The sequence below is a fragment of the Phocoena sinus genome, chromosome 1 (genome assembly GCF_008692025.1).
Source record: "Phocoena sinus isolate mPhoSin1 chromosome 1, mPhoSin1.pri, whole genome shotgun sequence".
NCBI lineage: Eukaryota > Metazoa > Chordata > Mammalia > Artiodactyla > Phocoenidae > Phocoena > Phocoena sinus.
In genome coordinates, this window is record NC_045763.1 from 39,373,011 (window position 1) to 39,388,253 (window position 15,243).

The 15,243-nt window shown below is 53.2% G+C and overlaps 1 pseudogene; it reads left to right on the forward strand.

Moving 5' to 3' along the window:
* Positions 1 to 10,973: 10,973 nt before the first annotated feature.
* Positions 10,974 to 11,648, forward strand: LOC116738936 (annotated as a pseudogene).
* The last annotated feature ends 3,595 nt before the right edge of the window (positions 11,649 to 15,243 follow it).

The window sequence follows — 15,243 nt, forward strand, 5'->3', positions numbered from 1 at the left end:
GTCCACGGTGAGCCCGACCTTCTCCTCTGAGGTTGTCTTTCCAGACCCTGGGTGGCCTTGGTGTCGTGTGCGCGCACGCACACATGGTGTGATGAGGCCCTAGCTGTTTGGAAAGGCAGCTTCCTGAAGGAGGGAGCAGTGAGTAGGGCCCCGCTGGTACCCTGTGAGTTCCAGCACTGCCTCCCCAGGCTGCCTGGATGGAAGGCCTGGGTGGCCCACAGCCCTTGATCCCACCGTGCAGAGCCACAATATGTCTTTGTCTGGCCGGGACTTCTGAGGACCGTGGAGACTGATCACATGCCCCACCAATATTTTCTTGGGGTCCCTAGTGGGAGGCTCGGTGCCCCGGCTGTCTTTCTGACTTCCCTTCCTGTCTGCCTCCAATGTCTTCTGAGAGCCAGCCTCGGGGACTCAGGCCACTCAGTGCCAAATGGACAGCAGCTTTCTAAAACCAACAATTTGCAGTTGTCAGATTGTTGCAGAGTGGTTCTCTGCCTCTTTGTCTTTCAGGGCTTGAAAGGCTGTATCCAAGGAAGGTCTCCAGTGAGGTGCTGCAAGGCTCTGCCCTCAGCTGGGGCTGCGTAGGCTACTCTCAGCCGTTAATTTCATGGAGCTGGAAGGGATAGTGGAGGTGCTGGTTGACACAACCAGATTTTACAGGTTCAGTGTTTGAAAACATGAGTTTGTAAAGTGACTGCCTGAGTGTACGGTGATGGGGTCTGTTTCAGAGTTCTTCGTATAAAAAGAATCTGGAGGTCACAGTGGTACCCAAGCTCAGTATAAGCTGACAATGCCAGAGCAAGGAAACATAATTGAGGCTGTATTAATGAAGGTATGGCTTCCTGAGCAAGGAGGTAACAAGTCTGTTGTTTCTGACTCATCTGACTTCCTGTTCATCAAACATGGGAATTCTGCCTATAAGCCTCCAGTGACAAGGAGTTCTCTCTCTCTTGAGGTGGCTCTGTCTGTTAGAAAGTTCTTTCTTATATTCTGTCTCCTCGGGATTTTGTTCAGTAATATTTGTCAAGTACCTATTGGGTGCCATAATGTTTTTATCTCTGAGTGTTCTCTGATACTCATTAAGCCTATCTGCTCTCCTAACCTCGGAAAGTCTTCTGCATTTTCCAGACATTAACCCCATCTTTCATGCCTTCCCTTCTCTGGGGGAGACAGCCCTTCCTCCTTCATCAGTTTTTCCCAGGACATGGCTTTGAGAACCTTTCCTTCTTGGTTGTGACCCACTTTATCATTTGCCCATTAACCTTGGTCTTGAATTCCATGTGGGGCCTGGTGAGACCATCACTCCCTTGGTCTGATGGTGATACTCCTATTAATGCAACCAGAGATGGGAGGCCTGGTACTGTGCACCCTTCAGCCTCTTTGACCAGAGTTTGTGACCTTGGATGTTTCTTCAGCAATGGTTCACTCATTGTCTCCTGAAAGGACTTGCATTAAGTCACACAGTGAGTTCGAGAGCTGGACTCCCGTTTCAGCCCCATCCTGGCTGCAGCCTTTCCTTTCCCTCCTCCTCCTTACTGTTGCACCAGAACTGACACTTCCCCTAAACTCCCTGATCAGGGCTTTCCAATTTCAACCTGTCTACACTGAGAAGGGTTAATTATTTGGGGTGCCCTACGGCCCAGCTTAGAAAGTCCCTTTCTTTCTCTAGGATTCAGTTTCCCCTGTGTGAAATGAGGAGATCAGGCCAGCTCCCTTCTACAGCCCCCTACAGCCCTGATATCTCACGTGCTGGTGCATGATGTGGGCACTTCCGCTCCCGTGACCCGCCAGCAAGATCAAGGCTTTGGTGGCGCCACTCACATCACACGGCGTAGGCAGTTCAGCTGAAGCCTCCTTCAGGAAGCCAACGGGGAGACAAGTCCTCCCCCAGTCACCTGTGGATATCAGGGAGAGGCCCCCACCCACAGGGAGAACAGACATTAGCATCCGTGGGAGTCACCACTCACAGGTACACAGATTAGGGCTAAGCAGAGTCAGGGAGATGTGTGCTTTTGTCAGTGAATCCCCTTGTTCTGAGAGCAAATCTCCATCTTGGCAGGAGGGACTCTTACTTGATGGGGCTGAGTGACTGTAAATTCTCAGTAAAACAGCCCCATTGGGCCTAATTTCAACCACTTAACCCAGAGGTTGCATTCTTGAAGTGTTCTGCCAAACGCTTTCATCTCCTGGCCTGGGAGACCAGAGCTGCTGAGCGCTCTTGGACGCAGCAGCTGCACTGCCACCAGCCTGTCTGTTCTCACCTGCCTGAGCCCAAGCTCGAGACTCGGGGTCCTCCAAGCCCCTTCTCTTCCCACTCCCACATGAGGGAGCCTTCCAGAGTGGCTTCTCCACAAATGCGGGTCTGTGCTGGCCACTGCTGCTCCTGTCTGTTTGAGACCAAACGGCTGGGCAGCTCGGTGAAAACCTGGTCATCTTTGGAAACCCTGTCTGAATGCCTAATTCAGGGAGACGCAAAGTCAAGTTGGCCAAACGACAGCTGAAACGGGCAAGCAGAGCCCAAACGCCTGGTGAACTCAGTTAAATATGAGTCGCTGGGCCAAACAGTGCCAAACAAGCCATCAACGTGGCCCAGGAAATGGGTATCTTCAAAACAACTGGGTCCAACCTTAACAATGCATTGCCTCGGTTTGAATAACGACTCAACTTGGTCAAATAATAGGAAAGCAATTGTTCAACTTAGCCAAACAAGCAATCAGCTTGATCAAACGATTCACAAACAACCTGTCTTTAGAGTTAAACAAAGCCAAAACGCCGAACCAACTCAACAACTAGCCATTAGGTCAGACAATGCCAGAACAACGGGTCAGCTGGGTCAGATGATAGCAACACACCCAGTCTGTTGTAAACAGCCAATCGACTGCCTCAAACAATGTCAAAATATTTGGGTTAATTCACTCAAACATTCAGTCAGTTCAATCAAACCCAGCCAGCTCCGTTAGCGCATGCCAAAACACCCACCCAACTTAAATACCCAGTCGAATGGGTCTAACCGTGACGGAACAACTGGTCAACCTGGTGAAACCACCAATCACCACAGCCAAATAAGCAGTCACCCCGATCAAACTAAGCAAAAGCCACAGGTCACCCTGGTCACCAAGTCGTAACAAAACACCCACTCCGTTCTGTCAAACAACCTCTCAAGCAGGAGAGGCTGTGTCTAAACATTCAGTCAATTCTATGAAGAGCCAGTTGCCTCGATACCATGAAACCAAAACAACCACTTAACTGGGTTGAATTAATGACAGAGCCAAGTGCTTAGAGAGCACCTCTGCTCTGTCCAGCCTTCGCCAGAAGAGGTGGTCGACACAGCGAAGAGAACCGTTCGCTTCTTTATACTTCACCGGAACACCCATCAGTTCAGTCTCAGACATCCAGAAAGAAAGCAGACCTGTCACTGGACTGGATAAATAAACTCTCTAACTTGGAGATTGGGTTTCTTGGAGAGAATGGTCATGGGTGGAGGGGGAGAAGATCTGTGAGAGCTGTTTCTGTCCCTTGCCCCAGCCTGAGGTAGGGTGGGAAGATGACCCCTCCAGTGTCCCTCATTGCAGAGTATTTGGGATGGGGATACTTTTCTCCAGTGACCGGACTGTGAGGGGTGAGGCTGCTCAATACCTGTAGTGGCCTAGTGGTAAGCCTACTGAACTCAGTGTGTTGGGTTAGTTAGTTCTCAGAGTAAGGCACTAGCCCCACAGCACGAGCCTGATTTCCAAGGCCCGAGGCCCTCACTGGGACTAGAACTCTCCGCAAGTGCAGGAGCTCTGGTCACCACCAGAGCACCATTGTTCGGAGCTCAATAATGACAGTGACCTTACTGAGCCTTTAGTGCGTGCCAAGGACCGGGCTAAGAAGCCGTTTTCATACTTCATCACACGTTATCTTTCCAAACTCAATGAGGTCAGCACTATTATTACCCTCCTTTAATAGGTGAAGTTTATGGGGGCTCACAGAGGTGAAGAGAGTTATCTAAGGTCACAGAGCTGTTAAGTGGCAGGGCCAGGGTTCGAAACCGGCTCTAACCTTAGGAGCCAGCTGTGCCTTCAAAATAATTATTGAAAGAAGGGATGAAGAAACGAATTGGCCTGAACTGCAGGGCCCTGGTGCAACGGTGCATAAGGAGCCTCTGTGTGTGCCTGGTTTGTGGTGGCTGTAAGACGAGAGGTACTTCATTCTGGGGGAGACTCAGGTGTAGACAGGTTGGAAGCCTGAATTTCAGTAAAGCACACTCTCAGCTTAGATTCCACCCTGGTGCTAAGCCCTCTTGCCTAGGTAAGCCAAATGGCCGTTACTCATTCCTCCAAAGGCCAGTGGGCTCTGAGGTACCTGGAGCTACAGGCAGCCTCGAGGTCTGGCTTACAGGACCAGGGGACAGGCGACTTCCTGAGCTCTGCCCAATCCTCTCCACTAAAAGCCCCCTAGGCGCCTGCCTCCTGCCGGCTGTGGGTCTGAGCCCCCACTGACCGTAATAGAAGCCCTCCCTTCATTCAGGGAACCATTGGCGTTGACTCACTCCCCACATTCGGCACAGACCATTTGATGGAACGCTAACGCAAATCACCGGGGCAGGAAATGTCGTAAAGAGAAAAGTAATCTTCTGACGGAAAAATAAATTATCAGCCGTGTTCTGAAGGAAAAGAAACATTCTTAAATAATTTCTCTTGCTGTTGGTATTGGCTGGCAGTGTGGGCCAGCCAAGCAAATGGTAATTTCCAAATTAGATTATCCATTATGTCATATTAGTTTTATGTTAGAAAAACAAACAGATCAGAGGAGAAGTGCCAAGGTTGGCGGGCCGTGCTCGCCACGTGACCAGCTGCATTTCCACTGCAGAATGTTTAATGATTCCGGGGGAGGTGGGAGAGTGAATATTCAGACAGAATGGGGCGGGCACAGATTGGCTGCAAGGAGGAAAGGGACCTCTGTGAGTGCTGGTAGCAGCCCGGGCCGGGAGGAAGTGGGCACCGCACATCCTCCTCTCTCTGGGGATCTGGCCCATCCCTGAGGGGCTGACCCAGAGCACTGGCTTCCCAGTAGGGCACTGTGGCCAGTCAGTGTTCATGGGAGCAGCAGGTGGAGGTGCCAACGTGGGGTCCCCACAGGGGAAGACCTGGTGGGGCCCTGTTGGTGTCCCCAATTCCCTAGGAGAACTGTCTGTGTCTCCCAGAGCGCAAAGCCAGGGGAAAGCTTAGGAGGCAGACTTTGGCTTGGAGTCATCCTGCCAGCTCACCTTTAAAGGGGGCCTACTACGTGCCAGGTGACTTACCTGTACTCATTTTCTCCTCACGACAGTCCCACCAGAGACAGTGCAGGTAGAAATGGAGAGCCGGCAAGGTTAAGTTGCCCAGGTTAACTTGCCTGGGATTACGTGACTGGGAAGTGGCAGAGCCTGCGGAGCCTGGAATCTTAACCACCAACCACTGGGTGATGCTTGGGCCCACAAGAAATGCAAGTCTCCCTAACGGGAGTGCCTGTGAGCGGTGGGGAGGGGAGGGGAGGGGATGATGAACTGCTGGTCAGGAGGGCTCTTGCCGCCGCTGAAGCATCAGAGCCCTGACCTCTAAAACCCCTTTGTCCCTAAGACTGTAGCTCAGACTTCTCCAGTCGTTTGCGTGTGAATTTGGGCAACTGTGTTTCACCAACTGTGAGCTTCCCAAGGGCAGGGATCTTGTCCGATTATCTCTGGATACTTTGTACTCAGCACAGAGCTTGGTACTGTTCACGGCACAGACAGGAAAAACAGGAAACCTAGATGGCTAGAAGTGGAAAGGGGTCAGGGGCCGTAGCAGCCTGGGTCTGGGTTTCCGGACCTCCGCTGTCTGCCAGGCTGCCTCCCGGCCCGTGGTAAGCATCACGCGTCAGTCACAGCACTCCTGCCCCTACAGTCCTTCTCAAGCAGTCACTAGCAGGCCGTGAATGCTGGCACCGAAAGGAAGCCTATTTGCTCCTCTTGAACTAGCCTACCTTCTAGTTTGCAGTTGAGAACACGGAGAGCATAGGAAGGGAGCGGCAACACAGCCAGTCATGGACAGAAGATCCGAGCCCGCCGTCCAGAGCACGCAATGAGGTTAAGAGAGAAGACAGAATGGATTAATGAGCATCTATCTGACAAGTAAGAGTGCATGCCAGCTTCCACTGCATGGAGTCTGGATGAAGAGATAAAACAGAATCTGGGGACCAATCAGGCAGCAATGCAGGCTGGAAGTCCATCACTTTGGACACTCTCATCCTCAAAATATTTTCCATCTTCCTCGGAACATCTGGGTTCTGCTTCCAACTCTTTCCTTTGGCAGCCTACATCCTGTCTCTGGACCTCAAATTTTCCATCTGTTACATGAGGGCAGGCGTGGTGCTCAACCTCCCTAAGACGTAAAATCCTCTGGCTGTAATATTACAGGGTTTTGTGCCCCCAGATTCAACTCAGATTCTCCCAAGACTCTACTGCTCCTTGGGTTGAGTCAGGCCACCAAGCGGGAGAGGGAGCATTCTGCATGATTCCTGCTTAACTTCTGTACCGACCCCCCTGGTGGCCTGGAGGGTAACTGCAATTGCTGACTTGCTTCCTGTGTCCTCCTGGGGTACTCAGCTCCTGGGGACCATCTGGTCTGAAAACACGTGTACTCACTCACCAAATACCCTTTGAGTCCCTCCTCTAGGCCAGGCCCCTTGCCGAGTACTAGGAACCCTATTTCTACCTGTGGAGGCACTCACAGTCCAGTGGAAGGGGGTGTGTGGAAATGTATGGAGGCCCACCCCAAAGCAGCAAGTGTTGTGACTGGGGTATGGACGTCCCATGGGAGTGCAAGGGAACCTTCCTGGTAAGTCTTCCTGGAAAGAGGGATGTCTGAGCCTAATCCTGAAGGATGAGGCAGACTTTGGCAAGAAGGGCAGGGGAGGGGGGTACATGTTCCTGGTAGAGGGGACAGCACAAGCAAAGGCCCAATTGTAGGAGGCAGGGTGAGTCGCAGGTCGAGTACAGGGTGGTGTTATGCACTGGAGATGGGACCTGTGGGCGTGAGCTGCAGGGGAGGTGAGCAGGGACAAGCATTCTTTTGCTCAAAAGTATTTATTGACTACTGAACACCAGGCTAAATTGTGAAAGGCCTTGAATGACATTCCCAAATCCCAAATTTCCCTTCCTGGGCCCTGGCCTGTGTGCCCCTAACATTTATGATAAGAATTTGTTTCTAAATTTAGTTAATTATGTTTGGTTTCCTCCGTCTCCCCTTGGGGATAGCTGCATCAGAAGGAGTTGGGACAGGAAACTGGCCTCAGGACTGGGACTAGCCCCAGGGACAGTGCAGTCCAGGACAGGTGAAATAACAAGGGTGGGAGCCATGACGTGTCCTGGCCAGCTGGCCTCTCCACCTGGCCTTTGCTCTCTCTCCTTGGCTGCCTGTGTCTTCCTAAGGGCACGAGGTCCAGCAGCCTCACTCTGCCCAGAGCTACCCTCTTCACCAGTCTCTGAGGTTGGTCCCACGTCTGGACATGTTTGCTCCTGAGGGGAAGGTGTTTGTAGGTCTGGAGCCAGGGCTGTTCTCAGGCGTGCCTGGGGTGGGGAGTACGCTGGGCTGGCTGAGTGCAGAGGCTGGAGTGGAGTGGCTGAAGGGGCCGCAGGGCCGAGAGGACCCTGGGGGCAAGAGCTTTGTGAAGGAGAGTCCCAGAACAGGGAGGAGGTGGTGTCTCAGCCAAGAGGCAGAGCCCTATGAGTGCAGGGCAAGTGCAGGGCCCGGACCGTGGGAGAGGCGGTCCTGGTGGAAGGGAAACAAGAGGGAGGCCTCCTTAACTGCCTGATTCCAGTGGGCCGGAGCTTTGCTCACATTGTCTCATAGAACGCTCCAATTACCTTGTGAGGGAGGGTCATGCCCCCATATTGGGGCTGGGTTTGATAATAGTGGCACAAGCGCAGAGAGCTTAAGCAAGTTCCCCGAGGTCACACAGTCAGAAGGTGGTGCCGTTGGGATAAGAACTCAGTCTGTCTGACCCCCCAGTCGCTTCTCTTTGTGGTAAGCCACTGTGACTCTTTGCATTTCTTTTTTTTTTTTTTAACGCGGGCCTCTCACTGTTGCGGCCTCTCCGGTTGCGGAGCACAGGCTCTGGACGCGCAGGCTCTGTGGCCATGGCTCACGGGCCCAGCCGCTCCGCGGCATGTGGGATCTTCCCGAACCGGGGCACGATCCTGTGTCCCCTGCATTGGCAGGCGGACTCTCAACCACTGCGCCACCAGGGAAGCCCTTTGCATTTCTCGCTTCCCTCCTTTCCTAGGTGCGGTGAACCGCATCCCTCCCTGCCTTCACGTGCTGTTCTTCGGTCTAGAACATCATCTCTTCTGTCCATATTCCTTACCTGGTGATATTCTCATTTTTTTCAGGTCTGGGTCCTATGTGAAAGTTTCTTTGATCCTTCCAGGTAGGTTTTATTTTACTTTGTCTATCCATCCATCATCCATCCATCCTCCCCCATCCATCCCTTTATCTCTTGACCTTGTTCCAGAAAGATTCTGGCTTTCTGGGTATAGGTAGTGGCTGCCTCCTTTGTGATGCCACAGCATTTTGTCAAACACTTGACTGTGTGGGTTTGTTCATGCGTCTGTCGGTCCGCCGGCCTGGGGGCTCCCTGGGGGCAGGAGTGGTCTCTTTCTTTCTGTTCTTGGCATTGCCCAGCAGATTCTGCTTCCTGTCCACCTCATCCTGACTCTTCTTTTGCACAAAATTTGGTCTGTTCCTCAAAGAGAGAAATTTCAATGTCTGGAAGGACTTTGTGTTGAAATTAAGAGGTTTTTTTGGTTTTGCTTTTGTCTTTTTGGTGTACAGAGAGACACTTCCAAAAAGCTGCTGTGAGATGGGAGAACTGAACTGGAGGTACTGCTATGAAGTGGTTTCATTTGCTTTTCCCAGGACCAGGGGATGATGCTGGAACTGTAGAGAATTCTGGACATTTTAGGGACCCTGCACTAGCCTTAGTAGCCTGGGTTGGGTAAATCTTTGCTCAAAACTAGTGGCTCATGGAGGGATGCTTGGGCATGAGCCAGTTCTGGATGGGGATGGACTGAACATCAATCAGTCAGTTTTTTTCTCAGTTATGTTGTGGTAACAGACACACTATAGCATGCCCCAAATAGGGGCTCTACAATAACAAGTTTATTTTTCGCCCACATTATATTTTGTCTGTGGTGGCTGTGGGTTGACTGTGGCTCTGTTCCATGCATCCTTTTTATTCCAGGATCCTTGTGAAGGAGCTGTCCCTACTTGGGACATGACATACTCAGTACAGAGAGAAAAAAAGAGGAAGGGCCAAACCACACCATAGCTCTTCACTCACATTCCACTGGCCAAAGCAGGACAACAGCTGAGTCTAATGTAAACTCTTCCCATGGGAGGCACTGGAAACCAATCAGGAGCAAGAACACAACCTATTGCAGGTCAGAACCATCCTGGGGACTCAAGCCAGCTCCCTTCCAGGGAGCTGTCTTATTTCAGAGTCCAAGTCTAAAAGTCACCTCCTCTAAGAAGCCCCCCGGGATTGACCCTCTGAGTCAGGATTGGTGCTCTTCCTCTGTGCTCCCATGCCCTTTTGCTGTGTGTGATGTCTGTTAATGTGTGTGAATCTCCAGGCAGCAGCCGGCTCCTGAGAGTTGATAGCATGTACCTCTTCCCAGCTCCATGGTCAGGGACATCACGTGGGCAACTTGAACTTGGCCAGGTTGGAGTATTTACATCACAGAAAGTAATAAATGCTACAAATAAGGACTATTTTCCTCCCGTAGAGACAGCAAACACTTGCCATCAGTCACTGCCCTGGAGTATGGACAACGTGAGGGCCAGGTGTGCCGTGCTCACCTCTGCCTTCCTATAGGGTCTGGCGGGGCATCGGCTCTTCCACAAAGGATGACTAACGGCCTGAGTGAGTGGGAGAATGAATGGGTGCGTGTTTGGATAGTGGGATAGAGCAGTGAAAGAATGCATGTCTGGCTGGATTGAAGTTCCCGTCTGTGTCTCCCTGCTCTTCCCCTGGAATCTCCTCTTCCTTCCTGTGCTCATTGCCCCAGGGGAGGTATGTGACAGGCAGAACACAGAAGGCCTGCAAGCCTTCCTGGCCTTTGGTCTCCAAGTCTCTGAGCTTGTGGAATTGAGAGAGTTTACAGACGAAGTAAAGGGGAGAAGAGGGATCAACAGAGTATCTTGAAGAAACATAAAGGGGAGTAGAGGAGAAGCACAGCCAGTCCTGTATATCCTAAGCGGCTTTGCTGGGAGGTGATAAGAGCCTCAGGAGGAAGGGCTGTGGGGTGCAGCCAGGACACAGTGCCCTGGAGGTGGCCAGACATGCAGGGTCATGTCGGGGGGGGGGCCTCAGATGCAATCAGTGTGGGCCAATGCCTTGCCCCAACCCCGCAGCTTGACATCATGTGATCCCCGAAACGTGGACTGACCCCAGAAGCATGGGGTAAGAAATTAGGTTATAGGAAACAAAGAAAGTGACGTTTCTTGCCCCCTTTGCTCCCATGCTGGTTCCCGAGATTGACACCTGAGGTTTATACTTGACACTTACGAATGATTTAGATCAGAGGTGGGCAAGTGTTTCGTGTGGAGGGCCATATAGTAAATAATCTCAGCTCTGCCGGCCATACAGTCTCCTTCACAACCGTTTAACTCTGCCATTGCAGGGAGAAAGCAAGCACAGACATACGTAAATGAACAATGTGCTGTGTTCCACTAAAACTTCATTTATGGACACAAATTTGAATTTCATATAATTTTCATGTGTCTTAAAATATTCTCCTTTTGATTTTTTTCCCCAACCATTCAAAAACGTAAAAGAGGGCACACGTAACCGGCCCGCGCCAACTCGCGCATGTCCCGCGCTAGTGTTAGACACGGCCGTGGCTCCGTCGCTCGCTCCCTTCTCGGTCCCTGCTCCCGGTGGCCCTGAGGGAGTGCAGGCCGGGGTCGGGCCCCCAAGAGTATGAGACGCGGGGGCAGCAGCTCTGCGAGTGGGAGTGTCACGCGGCGCACTTGTAGCAAGAATCAGGAGGAGCCGGAGACAGCGAGGATGGGCCCAGGAGCAATGGTGTCCAAAGAGGAACAAGCAGTAAGAAATCTCTACATGGAAAACGCCAACCAGGAGAATGAAAACACTGATGAAAAGGGGCGAGCTGCTAATAAAGGAGAGCCTTTCGCCCTCCCTTTGGAAGCTGGTGAATATTGTGTACCTAGAGGAAATCGTAGGTGGTTCCCTGTTAGGCAGCCCATCCTGCAGTGTAGATGGGACATGACTCAGAGGCTTGAAGAGCCACAGGCAAGGATGAGAGAAGAGAATATGGAAAGGGTTGGGGGGGGAGGTGAGGCAGCTGATGGAAAAGCTGAGGGAAGAGCAGTTGAGTCATGGTCTGCGGGCAGTTGGCACTGACCCCCCTCACCGTGACCATTGTGATGAGTTTTGCCTTATGCCTTGAATCCTGATGTTTTCCCTGAAGTTAGTAGGGAGACACGCCTGCTTCCGAAACTTACATGTTTGTGACGTACCTTTGTTGTAAACCTTTTGGCGTTACTTGTTTCTTGTGGGTCTCCTGTTACCAGCTTCTAATTGAATGTTGTGTTTCTGACCCAATCTGTAAGTTTCTGTCAGCGGGAGAGTTTTACCTATTGCATGGAGAGATGTTCTTTATATATTGTGAAGTTAATAAAGCAGTTTAAAAAAGAAAGAAAAATGTAAAAGACAATCTCCACTCACAGGCGGTGCCGGATCTGGCCCGTGGGCTGTAGCGTGCTGACTCTGACCCAGGTGACTGGGTGTGGGGAAGAGCTAGTCCATCAGCAAGTCAGTAGGGTAAACACACCTGGGCAGGGGGGCAGAGAGCTCACCTGCCTGGGGGGACACAGCATGAACCTGTCTGGAAGGGGGACGCCCCTTCCTCTCTCCCTCTGCACCCCCCTCCACTCAGCCCTGCTCTGGCTCCCCGGGCCCTCGTGCATTCTGCAGTTGTCCATGGCGCTTGCCTGCAAGAAGCTGGGCCCTCCGTGGGCGGGTGGCCGGGGAGCTGGACTCAGCAAGGCGGGCGGGCAGGCCATGTTCAGTCTCCGGGAAATGAGTGTGGACACGGCTTGGGCCCCGTGGGGCGGCCCACCCTGGTCTGCCCAGATCAGGTTCCCGGCGGCGTCTGAGCACTGTAAACACGGCGGCTGGACAGGCCACCTCTCCTGAGGCCCAGTGAAGGCGGCCCTGCCCAGGGGGAAAGCAGGATTGGGGCTGACAATTTGACATAAACCACGGGGCAGTGTCCGGCGGCTGGGGAAGCCTCGAGGCCCCCTCCCCAATGCTCCCACGCTCGCTCTCGAGGCAGCTGCTCCCAATTACCTTCTCCTGTGGAGCCAGGGGTCTTTGGAATGGGGAGGCTCCCAAGAGATCCCCTAGCTACCCCTCCTGGTAGAGGTAGGGAAACTGAGGCCCAGAGAGGAGCAGACACTTGCTTAAGGCCAGGCAGGGGCTAGAGGCTTGGTCACTAGCTTCCCAGGACAGGGCTCTGGATCCCTCTCAGGGTGACCTAGAGAAGAAAGTCTCCTGGGGGGCACCTGGGACCCTGTCCCTTAGCCTTCAGCTGCCCCCTGAGGGGAGGGAGGTTCCTTTGGACCCATCCAGAGCACTGGAGTGGGAGTCAGGGGCCTGATCATCAAGCCCAGCACTGACCCCTGAGGTTTAGAATGCTCACTTCCCGCTGAGGAAACAGACTAGGAGTGGTGAAATGACTTGCCCAAGGTCACTCAGCTAGTCAAAGAGAGAACCACAGTTCAAACCCTGGCCTGTCAGGTTTCTAAGTCTGTGCTCTTCATCGAGACACCTGGTTTCAGCCCCAGCCCTGGACTTGTGGGGCCCCAGGCAGGTCCACGCCCCTGGGCCGCTGTGGGTGGCCTCCAAGGGCTCTCCAGTCTCTTGGGATGCTGAGTCTGCTGCCCATCTGAGGATACCTCGGCTGTGGCTGAGCTGGTGGTCTGGATGCGCTTATGCAAACCCCCACCCCTCACCTAGTCCCCTGACTGTCGTGGGAATCTCATGCCTTGGGGCAGGTCTTCCTGCCCAGGACCAGGTAGGTAGACTGAAGCAGGGCAGGCCTCAGTTCTCTTTCCCATCTTGCCCCAGGTCCAGTGACTGCCAAGGCACCTCTGTCACACACAGGCAAAGCAGACACGTGGGCAGGTGTGTTCCATGCATTTACACGCATAGGGGAGTGGACATGGGGAGTACAGGTGATGAACACCTACTGTGTGTCAGGCTGGTAAATGCTTAACTCATGCCATTTCTCGTGCGTCTTGTAGCCGGGCAGCTGTTCCCATGGGAACCCACCCATGGGAGATGCAGGCATGCGCACGCTGACCTGAGTGTGCGATCAGGTGCACGGACACTCGCACGCACCAACACTCATAGCCGCTTGACGTGCACACCAGCTCTTGTGTCCAGGTATGAGGACACACCTCCCACACGTGCATCCCCTCTCATACTTTTCCACGGGCAGCTCTGGCCGGCGTGCCACCACCTGGACTTGGGATTAACAGTCTTCTCTGGGGTCTTTCACCCTCTTGTTCTTGACATATTTCAAAGTTCTATTCAGAGTTAGATCTGAGCGTGGGGGAGCTGGGAGCCCTGAGAGTGGAAAAACAGGCGATTTGGAAAATTCCTGTCATTTTTGGGCTCCGTTCAAAAACACCCATGGGAGCCACAGCGGTGTCTGCCGACCTCCAGCCTTGGGCTGGCCCACTGCCGCGGGGCAGGCCTGCCGCCTCCCCTGGCCCGGCCCAGCCTGTTCTCTGACACCAATCCCACCACAGTCTGGTTGCCTCTCCCCCATTGAGGGGTCCTGCTGGAGAGCCCGGTGCACGCTCAGCTCACTCCTTCCTGGACCAGGCCACCCCAGATGTGCCTGCCCTACTGTGGGCTGACGGTAACAGCAGCGGACGCCGAGTACAAGCTGACTGCTCTACGTGTTTAACACATATTACTTTATTTTCACAACACACCTATGCAGTATGAACTACGGCTATATCCGTCTTACTGACAAAGAAACTGAGGCACAGAGAGGTTAAGCAACTGGCCCTAAGTTACACAGCCGGAAAGTGGAAGAGCCAGGACTCACATTCCAGTGATCCGGCTCCAGAGTCACCGTCTCATTCACTCCACGGTGCTGCCTCTTGGGACACAAGGCAGGTTAACCTGGAGAGGTGCCAGGACCTCAGAACCTTAGGGAGGGCCAGGAGGAGAGGCCTGGTACCTTTCGTGGGTCTACTGTGTGCCAGGCCCTGTGCTGGGAGTGCCCACTGGCCTCCCTGGCACCAGACTCCCCCCCACGAGCTATCCTTGACAGTGCAGTTGGAGGATCCTTCCTAAAGCGCAAATGGGCCCTGCGGGCTCAGCCCCCCTAGATGGTGCGGTCTCCTTCAGGGTCCTGAAGGGTTCCCATGGGCAGGGCTGCGAGTGAGAACGCCGCGCCGACAGTCCTCTGAGGTCCTGCAACAGCCGTGGCCGCAGCCCCAGGAGCAGACGCGTCTTTGTCTCCAACCCTGCCTGCCTGCCCTCCCGCCTGCCATCCACATGGTGGAAATGCCGAGGAACAAGGGCCTTCCTGTCTTCCCCTCTTTCCCCCTTTTCTAAAAATAAGCTGGAACCTTCCCCTCATCTGCCCCCAATTTTCTCCTGCTTGACCCCAACGACCCTACACCCTCAGATGAGGCCACATGTGTGCCCACTGCTGGACAGATGGGCCGACCCCGCGGTGCAGATGGTGGGAGCGGGGAGCCGGCCCTGGCCTCTGCCCCAACCCAGTTGGCCCCTCCAGCTATGCCCAGAACAAAGCACTGAGCCAGCCCCTGGTCTGCGGGCGGAGTAAGGGAGAACTAGTTTATAACAGGAAGCTCCACCCGGGTTTTATGAGCTGTCATGATAATAATAATCATCACCCACATTTGTATACATTAAGCACTTTCACATCCGTTATGTCCTTTAGTGCACGCGACGAGTCCTTGAGATTGGTATTATTGTTAATACTTAGCTTGAACAGATGAGGAAACGAGAGAGGTTAATTTACTTCCCTAAGGTTGCACAGCTGGGAAAGAGCAGGGCCAGGATTCAAGTCCAGATCCTCAGATTTAAAATTCTGCCCCTTGACACTCTCCCTCCTGCTTGCTGACGTCTGTACCAGGCAGTAGTTCTGGTGCTTTGTGCCCAAGGATCTTCATG